General features: G+C 44.5%; 1 long non-coding RNA gene across 2 annotated transcripts in view; it reads left to right on the forward strand.

Annotated features, from left to right (window-relative positions):
- The first annotated feature begins 231 nt into the window (after positions 1-231).
- LOC134298289 (uncharacterized) overlaps positions 232-14,538 on the forward strand; it is a 73,750-nt gene continuing 59,443 nt past the window's right edge. For both annotated transcript variants that reach the window (XR_010005292.1, XR_010005294.1), the window contains exon 1: positions 232-557. This is a non-coding gene — a long non-coding RNA (uncharacterized LOC134298289). The remainder of the gene's footprint in view (positions 558-14,538) is intronic.

Genomic DNA, 14,538 nt, shown 5'->3' on the forward strand with positions numbered 1-14,538 from the left:
TTAGCACCAAAATATCACGATGTATTGAAAACATTGACTACAAAAATGTGTTGGATAATCCAGAACGTTGGATAAGCGAGTGTTGGATAAGTGAGTCTCTACTGTACTACTACTGAGCTTCAGCTTCTCATCCATTCGATACTCCGCTGCCCACCCTGCAGAGCCTGCCTCCCCGAAGGAGCAGAAGACTTGCATAGAGCCCTTCTCTGGCCCTTTGCCAGGAGACACAGCTGAATTCCCCTCCATTTCAGCCAGACTCCCAAGAACACACCCTCAGACACAATCACAGGCCACCTACCCACACCTGTGAGATGTGCTACTCAAACACTGTTGCATCTGCGACTGTGGTTCAAAGCAGCCAGCCCTAGCCTTGCAGAGCAACTAGAAGCAAACATCCAAGCCACCTTTAGGACAACCTGACTCTGTGTTATATTCTTACTGACTCTTCTCTGATTGAGGGTTGCTGTGTGTTTCCCAGCCTGCAGGACCAGAATCCAGAAATATTATCTCCTGACGTTTCACCCACATCTACGGCAGGCATCTTCAGAGGTTGTGAGGTATACTGGAAAAAAAACTAAGCAAAGAAGGTTTATATTAAACATCTGTGGAATTACCAGAGTGGGAGAAAGAATTCTTGTCTGTTGGAGGCAGGTGTGAATGTTGTTAATCACCTTGATTAGCATTAATAGCCTTGCAAACTTCATGTCCTGGCTTCTTCCTGCCTGGGGGAATGCTTTGTTTGGAGGTGTACGCTGCCCCTGATTGACTGATGTCTGTAATTCCTCTGTTTTCAGAGTGTTGTTCCTTATTTACTGTTCTGATTTTTGAGGGTTTTTTTTAAAAAAAATTGGTAGCCAGATGGTGTTCATTTTCATGCTTTCCTCCTTTGTGTTGAAATTGTCCACGTGCTTGTGGATTTCAGTGGCTCCTCTATGTAGTCTGACATGGTGGTTAAGAGTGGTCCAGCATTTCTGTCTTCTCAAATAATATACTGTGTCCAGGTTGGTTCATGAGGTGCTCTGCTATGGCTGACTTCTCTGCCTGAATCAGTCTGCAGTGCCTTTTGTGTGCTGTCACAGGAAAGGGAAGGTGGCATCTCTAGCCCTCAAGGTGTTTTGGACTGTAACTCCCACAATTCCCAACAGCCGGTAGGGAATTGTGGGAGTTTGCCCAGGCCTCTACACTGTATATATAATGCAGCCCAACACAGCTTTAACTGCCATGGCTCAATGCTTTGTGTTCCTGGGAGTTGTAGTTTTACAAGGTCCTTTAGCCTTCTCTAGACTGGTGCCTCACCGAACTATGAATCCTATGATTCCATAGCCTAGAACATGAAACCTATCCACACCTTTACTTTATTACAGAGTCAAGGATGGAGAGAACTTGGGGCCTTCCAGATGTTTCCTGAACTGTGCATCCCATCATCCATCACCACTGTCTATTTTGGATGATGGGAGTTGCAGTCCAATATACACCCCAATATACACTTTACCTTACGTTGTTGTGAATCATGCCATCATCGCCTTCACAAAATGATCCCTAGTCTGTGGATGCATCTGTACTGTAGGATTAATAGTTTGATACCACTTTAACGACTCAATGCTATGGAATCATGGAGCTGTAGCTTTGCAAGATCTCATCATCTCTGCCAAAGAATGCTGATGTCTCAGCAAATTACAACTCCCAGGATTCAATTGAGCATTGGGCCATGGCAGTTAAACTGGTGTCAGACCAGGATCATTGGGTTGCTGTAAGTTTTCCGGGATGTATGGCCCATGGCCTGCCTCTGCAGCCTGGCCTGGCCTTCGCCCTCAAGGGCAGGTCTCTAGGCTGCCTGGCCATGTTCCAGAAGCTTTTTCTCCTGACCTCAGAGGGTGTGAAGTCTGTTGGAAGCTAGGTAAGTGGGATTTATATATCTATGGAAAGTCCAGGGTGGGAGAAAGAGCTCTTGTCTGTTTGAGGCTAGTGTGAATGTTGCAATTGGCAGCTTCCTCCCTGGGGGCATCCTTGGTTGGGAGGTGTTAGCTGGCCCTGGTTGTTTCCTGTCTGGATTTCCCCTGTTTTCAGAGTGTTGTTTTTTATTTACTGTCCTGATTTTAGAGTTTTTTTTTTAATACCGGGGACCAGATTCCCTTTCGGTGGCCTTTTAATTCCTATGGATTCCTAAGGACCCTCAGGGCCACACAGCCATATAACCCAGAATATCAAAGCAGAATAGCCCACAATATTTGCCTTGATCTGGGTTATCTGAGTCCACACTTCTATATAATCCAATTCAAAGCAGATAATGTGGATTATCTGCCTTGATATTCTGGGTTATATAGCTTTGTGGAAGGACCCTCAGTACTCTTCCACACAGCCATATCACCCAGAATATCAAGGCAGAATAACCCACAATATCTGCTTTGAACTAGGTTATCTGAGTCCACACTGCCCTATATCCCAGTTCAATGTTTGGTGCTAAATTTGCAAATATAGTAATTCCTACATAACATTACCATGTATTGAACTGCTTTTTCTGTTGATTGATCTATCTATATATATAAAGGAGTAATGTGTCCGTTCCTCCCGCTACAACAACAAAAGTACAAGCCCCAGAACCTAGAAATTTGGCAACACAACCCACCATCCGTGCCCCTAGGTTCTGACAACAAAAAGAAAAATAAAGTCCTAATTAGAGGGAGAGGAATAATTGTTTTTATCCAGTTGCTGCCAGTTAGAAGGCTAAGCTCCGCCCACCTGGTCTCCTAGCAACCTACTCAGCCCAGAGGACAGGCAGAGTTAGGCCTCACCTAGGCCTCTTCCCCACTGCCTATCAAATACAGATTATCAGATTTGTACTGGATTATATGGCAGTGTAGACTCAAGGCCCTTCCACACAGCTATATTACCCATTTATAATCTTATATTATCTGCTTGGATCTGGATTATCTTGAGTCCACACAGCCATATAATCCTCTCCAGTGTGCATTTTATACAGCTGTGTACAAGGGGCCTCATATAATCCAGTTCTAAGCAGATAATGTAAGATTATAAATTTACAGTAGAGTCTCACTTATCCAACATAAACACCCTGGCAGAACGTTGGTTAACCGAATATGTTGGATAATAAGAAGGGATTCAGGAAAAGCCGATTAAACATCCCATTCCCTCACGACCCTATCTGCTGCCAAACTGCCATACATGTCTATGCCAGGCATCCTCAGAGATTATGAGATCTGTTTGAAAATAGACAAGTGGGATATTTATTTCTATCTCACCAATGATATCCAGGATGGGACAACTCTTATCTGTCTCAGGCAACTGTGAATGTTCCACTTGGCCACCTTGATTACCATTGAATGCCCTTGCACCTTCAAGGCCTGCCTACTTCCTGCTTCGGAGGGGGAGTCCTTTCTTGGGAGATGTTAGCTGGCCCTCAGTACATCATGTCTGGAATTCCCTGATTGCTCAGTGCTGTTCTTTAGTTAACTGTCCTGATTTCACAGATTTTTTAAATACTGGGAGCCACATTTTGTTCATTCCAGGCAGGCAGGAACCATTCAGGCTTTGAAGCTACAAGGCTATTCAGTGCCAATTCCAACATTCACACTTGCCTAAACCAAACAACAGTTCTTTCTTCCACCCTGGTCATTCCACAGATATATAAACCCCACTTCCTTTCATTACAACACATTTCACAACCTCTGAGGATGCCTGCCATACACACAGGCGAAACATCAGGAGAGAATACATTTGGAACTTGACCAGGCAGACCACAGAACTCAGAGCAACCCAATACAAAGAGAAACAAAAATAATAAAATAAATACAAAAAATACATAAAAAACAAAATGAAATAATACAATTAAAAACATAAATAAAAATAATATAATAAAATAATAAAATATAATACATACAAATAATAAAATAAAAACACAAATAATAATAAAAGAATAAAAAATAAAATAAATACAAATAATACAATAAAAATAATAAAAACCACTAAAATAATTAAAATCTCTAAAATTAATACAATAAAATACTATAATAACAAAAAATAACTAAAAATAATACAAGAAAATAATAAAATATAATAAATAAAAAAGATAAGTTATAATAAATTAATTAAAAATACAAATAACGTCAAATAAAAATTTCACAACAATTTTTAACCTATACCACTATGCCACAGCAACGTGTGGCCGGGCACAGCTAGTAGCTTTATAAACAAGCACCTTGGTATCCCTACAGATGTCCCGATTCTCAAACACTCTCTGCTCATTTGGAAGCCTACTGTACTTATATTGCTCAGATGGTATTGTATTTCAGTGTCAATGTTGACTTGTATGGAGAGGTGACTGCCAAGGTAGCAGAAATTGTCAACATTTTCTAACATTACACCATTAAGCTGTATTTCTGGCATTTCAGAGGGATTGGCTGGTGACTGCTGGAAGAACACATTGGTTTTTCAATGTCCATAACTTATTAAGAGTAGCAATAATAAGAACTCCTGACGGTCACATTTAACTTGGCTATCATTTGAAGGGATGGATACAGGAGCACCACCAAGCTGACTATCCTTAGCTGATGCAGTTACTGAAGGCATAGAGAAATATACTTTAGTGTCATCAACATACCGAAATACCCTGTTACACCCATTGGATTATCACTCTTAGTGGTTTCTTCTTGCTTTGGAAATAGTATGGTAACCTGTGGTTTGCCACATAACTGTCTCATTTTGAGTGGTAACTATTTATTTATTTATTTGCAGTATTTATATTCCGCCCTTCTCACCCCGAAGGGGACTCAGGGCGGATCACATTACACATATAAGGCAAACATTCAATGCCTTAACATAGAACTAAGACAAGACAAACACGGGGCTCTGAGCTGGCCTCGAACTCATGACCTCCTAGTCAGAGTGATTCATTGCAGCTGGCTGCAGCTGGTTGCTCAACAGCTTGCGCCACAGCCCGGCCCCAAATGTCAACATCTGGGACTTGCCTAAATGATAAAACTGGACCTTCAATTCCTAAAACCCTCAGGTGTTCCAGAAGGATACCATGGTTGATGTTTTTACATTCAGTTGAAAGGTCCCAAAGTACCAGCAGGGACACACTTCCCCTGTCAGTGATCAGTCAAAGATCACCCACTAATATGACCATAGTAGTCTCAATTCTATATTTTGCTCTGAAGCTGGTTTATAATGAGTCTAAACATTGAATATCATCTAAGACTTGAGTTGGAAGGCACCTGCCATCTCTATCACTAGGCCCAGGGAGGGAAGATTTGATAAAAGTCTGCAATTGTTAAGGTCCAGAGAGGGTTTTTTAAGAAGTAGTCACACCACTTCTTTAAAAATGGATGGAGACTTTCCCTCCTGGAGAAGTGAATTAATAATATAGTGTAATTAAGATTTAATCCCTGGGTGGCCAGTTCAGAAGCATAGGAATTGAGATTACAAGTTTCTCTCCGTGTGCAATCTAGCAACATGTCCACATCAGCTGTTCTCACAAACTGAAACTGATTGCATGTAACCCTGGACATTCATTGCCAACTTTTGCTATACTGATGGCACCTAAGTTGAGTTGCATCCAAGAGATTTTATCTGTGAAATGATCATATAACATCACAGCAAATTGTCAAAGGCACTAGGATTAGATTTGGGAGGATGCCTAAGCTAGACCTGTCACCACTTTAAATACTTCAGCTGGATACAAATCTGCAGATAATAACAAATAATAAATTTTATGTCTTACCTTACAGGGTAAAATTGTGATGACTCATGGGCCATGTAGTCCCGTTCCTAGTACTATTGAGGCAGATGAAGAGGAAAACTTGGGTTTCCCACCATTTCTGCCAGATTTGGAGCCCTTGCACCTGCAAGATGTTTGCCCACAAGAAGTCAGCCAAACAAGCCTTGAGCAGAAATCTCCCCCATTTTCTCGCCGGGATTATTATAATCAAGATAGGGGCGCTCGAGAGGTGACTCGCTGGAGCGCCAGGATAGCTGCCAGACAATTAGCTGATTAAGTCTGTTTCCCTTGGGAAACTTTAAGGAGTCATGCATCTGGACACAGTATAGGTTTCGGTTCTTGTTCCCCAGAGAAAGTGTTCCTTGGCGGGAAAACAAGATCCTATATAGGTGTTTGCCCGCACAGAAATCCTTGCGGAGTCAATTCGTCGGCTTGAGGAGTGAGATCGTGTGTAGACTTCGTACTCCAGTTCCCAGATCCCGGATCAAGTTTCCAGCCCAGCCTTGTACCATGGACTTCTATGGACTCAGTTCTTGATTCATGTTTGCCTTGCTTCAAGTTTGATCTTGCCAAGTCTCAAGTCTTGCCTTGCCTTGCGTTTTAAACCACGGACCTTGCTTCTCAGATTCAAGCCTTGTTTTCCAGTTTCCTTCGGATTTACCTTAAGCCTCAAAGACTATGGACAGTTCCCCACACTATTGCTTGCCAAATAGTGTGTGTTTCGGTGAAGTGGATTATAACTTTGGACTTTAATATCACATATTGGACATTGTTTTCCTGGACTATATTTGACCTTTCCTGAAAGGTCTACTCCTGAACTATATTCTACACTTGTTTTTATTGACTTTATATATTCCTTTAATAAAGATATTAGATAGATTCTGGTCTCTGCGCATGGTTATTGGTGCTCTGCAGCCTGGGTCCTGACAGTTTGACTCCGCCACCTTAAGCACCAATTAACCTAGGCCAGAATGTCTACTGGAACCGGGGCGGAAGCCCAACCACTCAGCTATACCATCTCCAAAGATGAAGTGGACAGAATCCGTGATATGCTCCATACGCAGGAGGGAGAAATACGGGGCTTGAAGGAACGCAGAACCCGTCTCCCTGCCCTGGCACTACCAACCAAGTTTTCTGGAGAAGCTTCCAAGGTTCATGTTTTCCGTCGCCAATGCCAGGCATACCTAGAAGCCCGTAATGCCGAGTTTCCCCAAGAAGACATCAAGGTGGCGTGGATTTACAGTCTCCTAGACGGGCCAGCGGCCAATTGGGCGACGGCGCTGTTTGATGAAGCCTCCCCACACCTAAGTTCCGCGCAAAACTTCCTGAATCACTTTAAGGCGACTTGGGGGATCGAGGACAATTTAGAGGCGGCCGGCCACAAACTCCGGCGCCTTTTCCAAGGGGACAGGCCCTTGTCCCAGTACATAGCCGAGTTCCGAGTGCTGGCCCAAAATACTGGTTGGAATGACGTAGCCCTCAGAGGACAGTTTCGGGAGGGTCTCAACATCGAGATGTTGGAAGAAATCTCCAAGGTGGATCCTCCAAACTCTCTTGAAAGACTTATTGACCAATGTTTGCGAGCCGAAGTCATGCTTGCCAACAGAAAACAGTGGCTCCGAGGCCAGAGTGGAAGAGCAGGAGCAAAACCTCCCGCTCCTGCCGGCATCCAGCCACGTCCAATGTGGAGACCCCCGCCACCAGCCCCATACCCCAGAGAAAACGAGGAGGTGCCGATGCAGTTGGGCAATGTGCGTCCCAGATTAGATGTTGCCGAGACGGCCCGCCGCCAACGTTTAAACCTCTGTTGGTACTGCGGAAACGGGGGCCACCTTGCCAGAGAGTGTCCAGCCAAAAGAAAGCCCGCCACTCGTTTGGCGGCGGCGTCCTCCGTGGAGACGGAGGCGGCCGAGGCGTCTGGCACAAAGCTGGCGGGGGAAGCCAGCGACCGGGCGTAGAGAGGCTCGCCAACCCGGTCAGAAACCCCACTCAAGAGCCGCCAAACGGGGTCCTATTTCTCCTAGTGGTCACCTTGTGGTCAGCGAAAAAAGGACCCGTCATGATCCATGCCATGATAGACTCAGGAGCAACAAACAATTTCATCGATAGAGAGTATGCCGACTCTCTGGGATTACAATATCACGATTTCAAGAACGCCTGGGTGGTGCAAGCCATAGATGGCCGCCCCCTAAAGACAGGTCCAGTAAGCCAATGGTCTGAACCCACCAGAATGTGGATAAGGGAACACATGGAAGAGATTTCCTTTTTTGTTACCGAGGTTCCTCACTTCCCTGTGATTTTGGGAATTCCATGGCTGACACTCCACGACCCCAGCATCTCTTGGACCAACAGAGAACTGCAGTTTGCTTCTAAATATTGCCAAAACCATTGTCTTGTAGCCAAGGTCTGCCATGCCACAGACGCTGAACCCATCACCACCTTGCCCAAGAAATACTCAGACTTTTGGGATGTTTTCAATGAAAAGGAAGCCGAGAAACTACCCCCGCATAGGCCCTATGATTGTGCCATTGACTTGGTGGAGGGGGCCCCGATCCCGCGAGGACACCTCTACTCCCTGACTGAACCAGAGCAAGAAGCTCTCAGGGAGTTCATAGAGTCAAACCTCCGCAAGGGGTTCATCAGACCCTCTCAATCCCCAGCCGCTTCCCCAGTGATGTTTGTGAAAAAGAAGTCAGGGGACCTACGCTTGGTTGTGGACTATAGAGCATTGAACAATATCACTAAACGGAACCGCTACCCCCTGCCTTTGATCTCGGAACTATTAGACCGGCTTCGAGGGGCCAAGGTTTACACCAAGCTGGATCTTCGGGGGGCTTACAATCTAGTTCGCATCAGAGAGGGGGACGAGTGGAAAACCGCCTTCCAGATTAAATTCGGATTATTCGAGTCCCTAGTCATGAATTACGGGTTATGTGGAGCTCCCGCAACGTTCCAGCACTTTGTCAATGATATTTTTCAGGATTATCTAGATCGGTTCTTGATCATATACCTGGACGATTTTTTGGTGTTCACAAGATCACAATCAGAACATGAGAAACACGTCAGAATGGTGTTACAATGATTGCGGGATCATGGACTATATGCCAAGTTGGAAAAATGCGCTTTTGATCTACAAGAGGTAGATTTCCTGGGTTACCGTGTCTCGCCACTAGGGCTCTCCATGGACCCGGCAAAGGTTTCAGCAGTATTGGAATGGTGAGCGCCAACCAACAAGAAAGAGGTGCAGCGCTTCTTGGGGTTCGCGAACTACTACCGCAAGTTCATTCCAGACTTTGCCCGCTGGTCTGACCCAATCACCAGCTGCATCCGTGGAAAACAGCCTTTCCGCTGGACGGAGCAAGCAGAGAAAGGGTTCCAGCAACTAAAGAAGTTATTCACGTCCCAGCCAATTCTACAGCACCCTGATCCTAAAACCCCTTTTGTTGTGCAGGCTGACGCCTCCGATGTGGCAATTGGGGCTGTACTCATGCAACCAGTGGGAGAACATCTTCATCCTTGTGCCTTCTACTCCCGTCAACTAACAGCCCCAGAGAGAAATTACACTATTTGGGAGAAGGAACTTTTGGCCATAAAGGCAGCCTTTGAAAATTGGAGACATTGGTTAGAAGGGGCCAAATTTCCCATTGAGGTCCATACTGACCATCGTAATTTGGAACATCTAAGAACTGCCCGCAAGTTAAATCAGAGGCAGCAGCGCTGGGCTTTATTTTTTGAGCACTTTGACTTCCAGATCCATTATGTAACCCCAGCTCAGACCAAGCAAGCAGATGCTCTATCACGGAAACCGGAGTATGCTGCAGGGCGCAAAGAGACTTTCGAATCCCAATTGCTGCAGCCCGAGAACTTTGGCACGCTCACAGTGGGAAACACCAAGTCCACTGCAGTTGAACCAACTCCCTCTACTCTAGGACCCCTTTGTGCTCAAGAAATCAGAGCCAGTCAACAGGCGGATGCCTGGGCTCAGGACCAAATTCGCCAAGGACTACGTTTTCCTTTCTCACTTAAGGATGGGTTACTTTGCTACAGAAATCACGTCTACATCCCTCCAGGACCAGGCAGAGAAAAGGCACTTCGTCTGTGTCATGACTGCAAGCCAGCAGGGCATTTTGGACTATTTAAAACCATGCATTTGATCCTACGAGATTTTTGGTGGCCCAAGATCCGCAAGGATATAGAAAAATATGTCAATACCTGCCCGGTATGCCAGCGTTCCAAGACAAGAAGGGAGAAGCCCTCAGGGCTACTGCATCCCCTTCCTACTCCATCTCGTCCATGGGAAATAATTTCTGCGGATTTTATCACTGACCTACCACCTTCCCTTGGATTCACCACGATCCTAGTGGTGGTGGACCTTTTTACCAAATTGGCCCATTTCATTCCCTGCGATGGCCTCCCCACGGCCAAAGAGACTGCAGATTTATTCCTTCAGCATGTTTTCAGACTACATGGATTGCCCAAGAGTTTAGTCACAGACCGTGGATCTCAATTCACCTGTCGTTTCTGGAAGGCACTACAAAAACTATTGGGCATAGACTCTCGTTTATCTTCAGCTCACCATCCCCAAACTGATGGGCAAACTGAGCGCACCAATGCCACTTTGGAGCAATACCTTCGCTGTTATGTAAACTACCAGCAGGACAATTGGGCTTCCCTGTTACCTCTGTCAGAGTTTGCCTACAACAATGGTGTCCAGGCTTCAACTAAGGAAACCCCGTTCTTTGCAAACTACGGCTTCCATCCACGTTTCTTTCCTCCTGTCATTGAAACCTCAGAAGTCCCCGCAGCGGAGGACTGGCTGCAAGAACTCACAGCGGTGCAACAACTATTGCTCCAGCAACTGGACCAAGCCAAGGAGGACTATAAACGCCACGCTGACAGTCATCGCCAGCCGGGCCCCGAAATCAAGGTAGGAGATCGGGTTCTTCTGTCCACTCGCTTTTTGCCCTCCCACCGTCCCTGCCGGAAGCTAGATGCCTGTTTCATTGGTCCCTATCCAGTGGTGGCGCAACTTAACCCCGTGACTTTCAAACTCCAACTTCCGCGCTCTATGCGCATTCATCCAGTGTTTCATCGCTCCCTGCTCCTTCCGGCGGATGGTGTGCGCCCTGATGCAGACCGGCCGGCCCCCACTCCTGTTTTGGTGGATGGGGAGGAGGAATTCGAGGTTCAGGACATTTTGGATTCTCGCTTCCACCGCCGCCGCCTTCAGTATCACCTGCCATCTCTATCACTAGGCCCAGGGAGGGAAGATTTGATAAAAGTCTGCAATTGTTAAGGTCCAGAGAGGGTTTTTTAAGAAGTAGTCACACCACTTCTTTAAAAATGGATGGAGACTTTCCCTCCTGGAGAAGTGAATTAATAATATAGTGTAATTAAGATTTAATCCCTGGGTGGCCAGTTCAGAAGCATAGGAATTGAGATTACAAGTTTCTCTCCGTGTGCAATCTAGCAACATGTCCACATCAGCTGTTCTCACAAACTGAAACTGATTGCATGTAACCCTGGACATTCATTGCCAACTTTTGCTATACTGATGGCACCTAAGTTGAGTTGCATCCAAGAGATTTTATCTGTGAAATGATCATATAACATCACAGCAAATTGTCAAAGGCACTAGGATTAGATTTGGGAGGATGCCTAAGCTAGACCTGTCACCACTTTAAATACTTCAGCTGGATACAAATCTGCAGATAATAACAAATAATAAATTTTATGTCTTACCTTACAGGGTAAAATTGTGATGACTCATGGGCCATGTAGTCCCGTTCCTAGTACTATTGAGGCAGATGAAGAAGAAAACTTGGGTTTCCCACCGTTTCTGCCAGATTTGGAGCCCTTGCACCTGCAAGATGTTTGCCCACAAGAAGTCAGCCAAACAAGCCTTGAGCAGAAATCTCCCCCATTTTCTCGCCGGGATTATTATAATCAAGATAGGGGCGCTCGAGAGGCGACTCGCCAGAGCGCCAGGATAGCTGCCAGACAATTAGCTGATTAAGTCTGTTTCCCTTGGGAAACTTTAAGGAGTCATGCATCTGGACACAGTATAGGTTTCGGTTCTTGTTCCCCAGAGAAAGTGTTCCTTGGCGGGAAAACAAGATCCTATATAGGTGTTTGCCCGCACAGAAATCCTTGCGGAGTCAATTCGTCGGCTTGAGGAGTGAGATCGTGTGTAGACTTCGTACTCCAGTTCCCAGATCCCGGATCAAGTTTCCAGCCCAGCCTTGTACCATGGACTTCTATGGACTCAGTTCTTGATTCATGTTTGCCTTGCTTCAAGTTTGATCTTGCCAAGTCTCAAGTCTTGCCTTGCCTTGCGTTTTAAACCACGGACCTTGCTTCTCAGATTCAAGCCTTGTTTTCCAGTTTCCTTCGGATTTACCTTAAGCCTCAAAGACTATGGACAGTTCCCCACACTATTGCTTGCCAAATAGTGTGTGTTTCGGTGAAGTGGATTATAACTTTGGACTTTAATATCACATATTGGACATTGTTTTCCTGGACTATATTTGACCTTTCCTGAAAGGTCTACTCCTGAACTATATTCTACACTTGTTTTTACTGACTTTATATATTCCTTTAATAAAGATATTAGATAGATTCTGGTCTCTGCGCATGGTTATTGGTGCTCTGCAGCCTGGGTCCTGACAAATGCAATACATTGAAGGAAGATGGCTTTCTTTGCTGCATATATTGCCATTTTATAGGAACAAAAGTATTCTGTATATCATGTCTTGTTGTCTATAAGTTGTGGTTTCTACCATTTGTACTCCAGTTCACTACCTTACAATTTCAAGTACCTGGCATCTTCTATATACCAAGGAGCCCAATTCATAATGAGTTGGAGATGATATGTGGGATTGATTCACCACTCCTAAACCCTGCCCATTGAGGTGAAATCCTGCTCAGTGCGGAAAATCCAGTAACAGCATCCCTATCTGGTAGCTATCTAGCTTCTGAAGATGGTTAGAGAAAGAGACCCTGCCACTTTTCTAGGTAATTGGTTTCATTGCTAAAAACTTTCTCCAGTCATAAAAGCAAAATACTTGGAAATGCAAGTGATGGCACTCATGAGTTAAATAGCTAGCATTGTCAAATTGGACTGAGAAGGTCTTCTGGGAAATTGCTCCCTGCCAGTGTAGTAGGTTGGTACTGGTCAATATGAACCAATGAGCTAAACTAACATTCCTACATAAACACAACAGAGCTGAAAGAATTTATGAGAGCCTAAAGAAATATCATTTGTTTATTGATAGACTAGTTTTCTACTGAATTCCACAAATAAGCTCACAGTGTGGTTAAAATAAAATAATGCAACTATAAAATAATCCACGCTTCTCTAAAAGTAGCATATTTTGTATATTTCTCTTAGGGAGAAATGCTACCATTTACAGGCCAGTGATCAAAAGCACCTGTTGCTGGCAGAGATACTGATGGCACCAGCAAAAAAGGAAAAATAAAATAGCTGATGAAATGCCCATGAGTACCTTTCTTGCAGTCTGAATAGCCTGGAAACTGGAGGATAATCATTTGAACCTTTCTAATATTGGTTTAAATAATTTTGTATTAAACAAAAATAGCACAGCCACATTCTAGATTACCTGAGTTTTCTGAAGCCCTTTCAAGGGCATTTAGCTTTCTGTTTCTACTGAATTTCAGCAGAGCATTTTTTGTTTTGATTTTGGTGGTTTTTTGGCATTCAATTCAACTTTATCCTGCTTCTGGTCATTCGCCAGGGGAACATGCTATTCCTTCCAGCTAGGCATATGGGGCCAGGTCTCCAGCCTCCTACACTTCCATGTGAAGCACAGCCAGGACGCACAAGTCAATGTTTTTTCAGTCTAAAATTGGATTTAGCACAAGAGATGCTTTCATTAAGCTACTGGTTGAAACAATATGGTAACATTAACAAAAAAGTTACTAAATTATTATGAATTAGTTAATCACCAGAAACATTTACATCCCACTTTTTATGTATGAGCCATAGGCACTTCAGAATACAGAAATGTAAAGCAAAGTATTATAACAATAGTTCTAAAGCGACAGTTATGTCCCAAGGAATTTCATATGAAAATATAAAGCAAATCATTATAAAGCAAATAAATATAAAGCAAATTCCCCGGACTGTGGTGGAGGCTCCTTCTTTGGAGGCCTTTATACAGAGGCTGGATGGCCATCTGTCGGGGGTGCTTTGAATTCGATTTTTGCTTCTTGGCAGGGGATTGGACTGGATGGCCCATGAGGTCTCTTCCAACTCTATTATTCTATGATTCTTTATGACAATAATCATAGAACGGTCATGGGAATATGGTAAAGATTAAAGGTAAAGGTTTCCCCTGACATTAAGTCCAGTCGTGACCAACTCTGGGGGTTGGTGCTCATCTCCATTTCTAAGCCGAAGAGCCGGCGTTGTCCGTAGACACTTCCAAGGTCATGTGGCCAGCATGACTGTATGGAGCGCCGTTACCTTCCCGCCAGAGCGGTACCTATTGATCTACTCACATTTGCATGTTTTCGAACTGCTAGGTTGGCAGGAGCTGGGGCTAACAGCAGTAGCTCACCCTACTCCCGGGATTTGAACCTGGGACCTTTTGGTCCGCAAGTTCAGCAGCTCAGCACTTTAACATCCTGTGCCACCAGGGGCCCATGGTAAAGATTATCTATATCTATATAGCTTTAACGATTGCTACAAAATTTGGACACTATGTAGCATTAGAACAGATTAGTGGGTTAAGGTATTCATATACCTACTATCACAAACCTGTCACTCGGAGACAGGTAAA

Source organism: Anolis carolinensis, chromosome 4 (genome assembly GCF_035594765.1).
Source record: "Anolis carolinensis isolate JA03-04 chromosome 4, rAnoCar3.1.pri, whole genome shotgun sequence".
Taxonomy (NCBI): domain Eukaryota; kingdom Metazoa; phylum Chordata; class Lepidosauria; order Squamata; family Dactyloidae; genus Anolis; species Anolis carolinensis.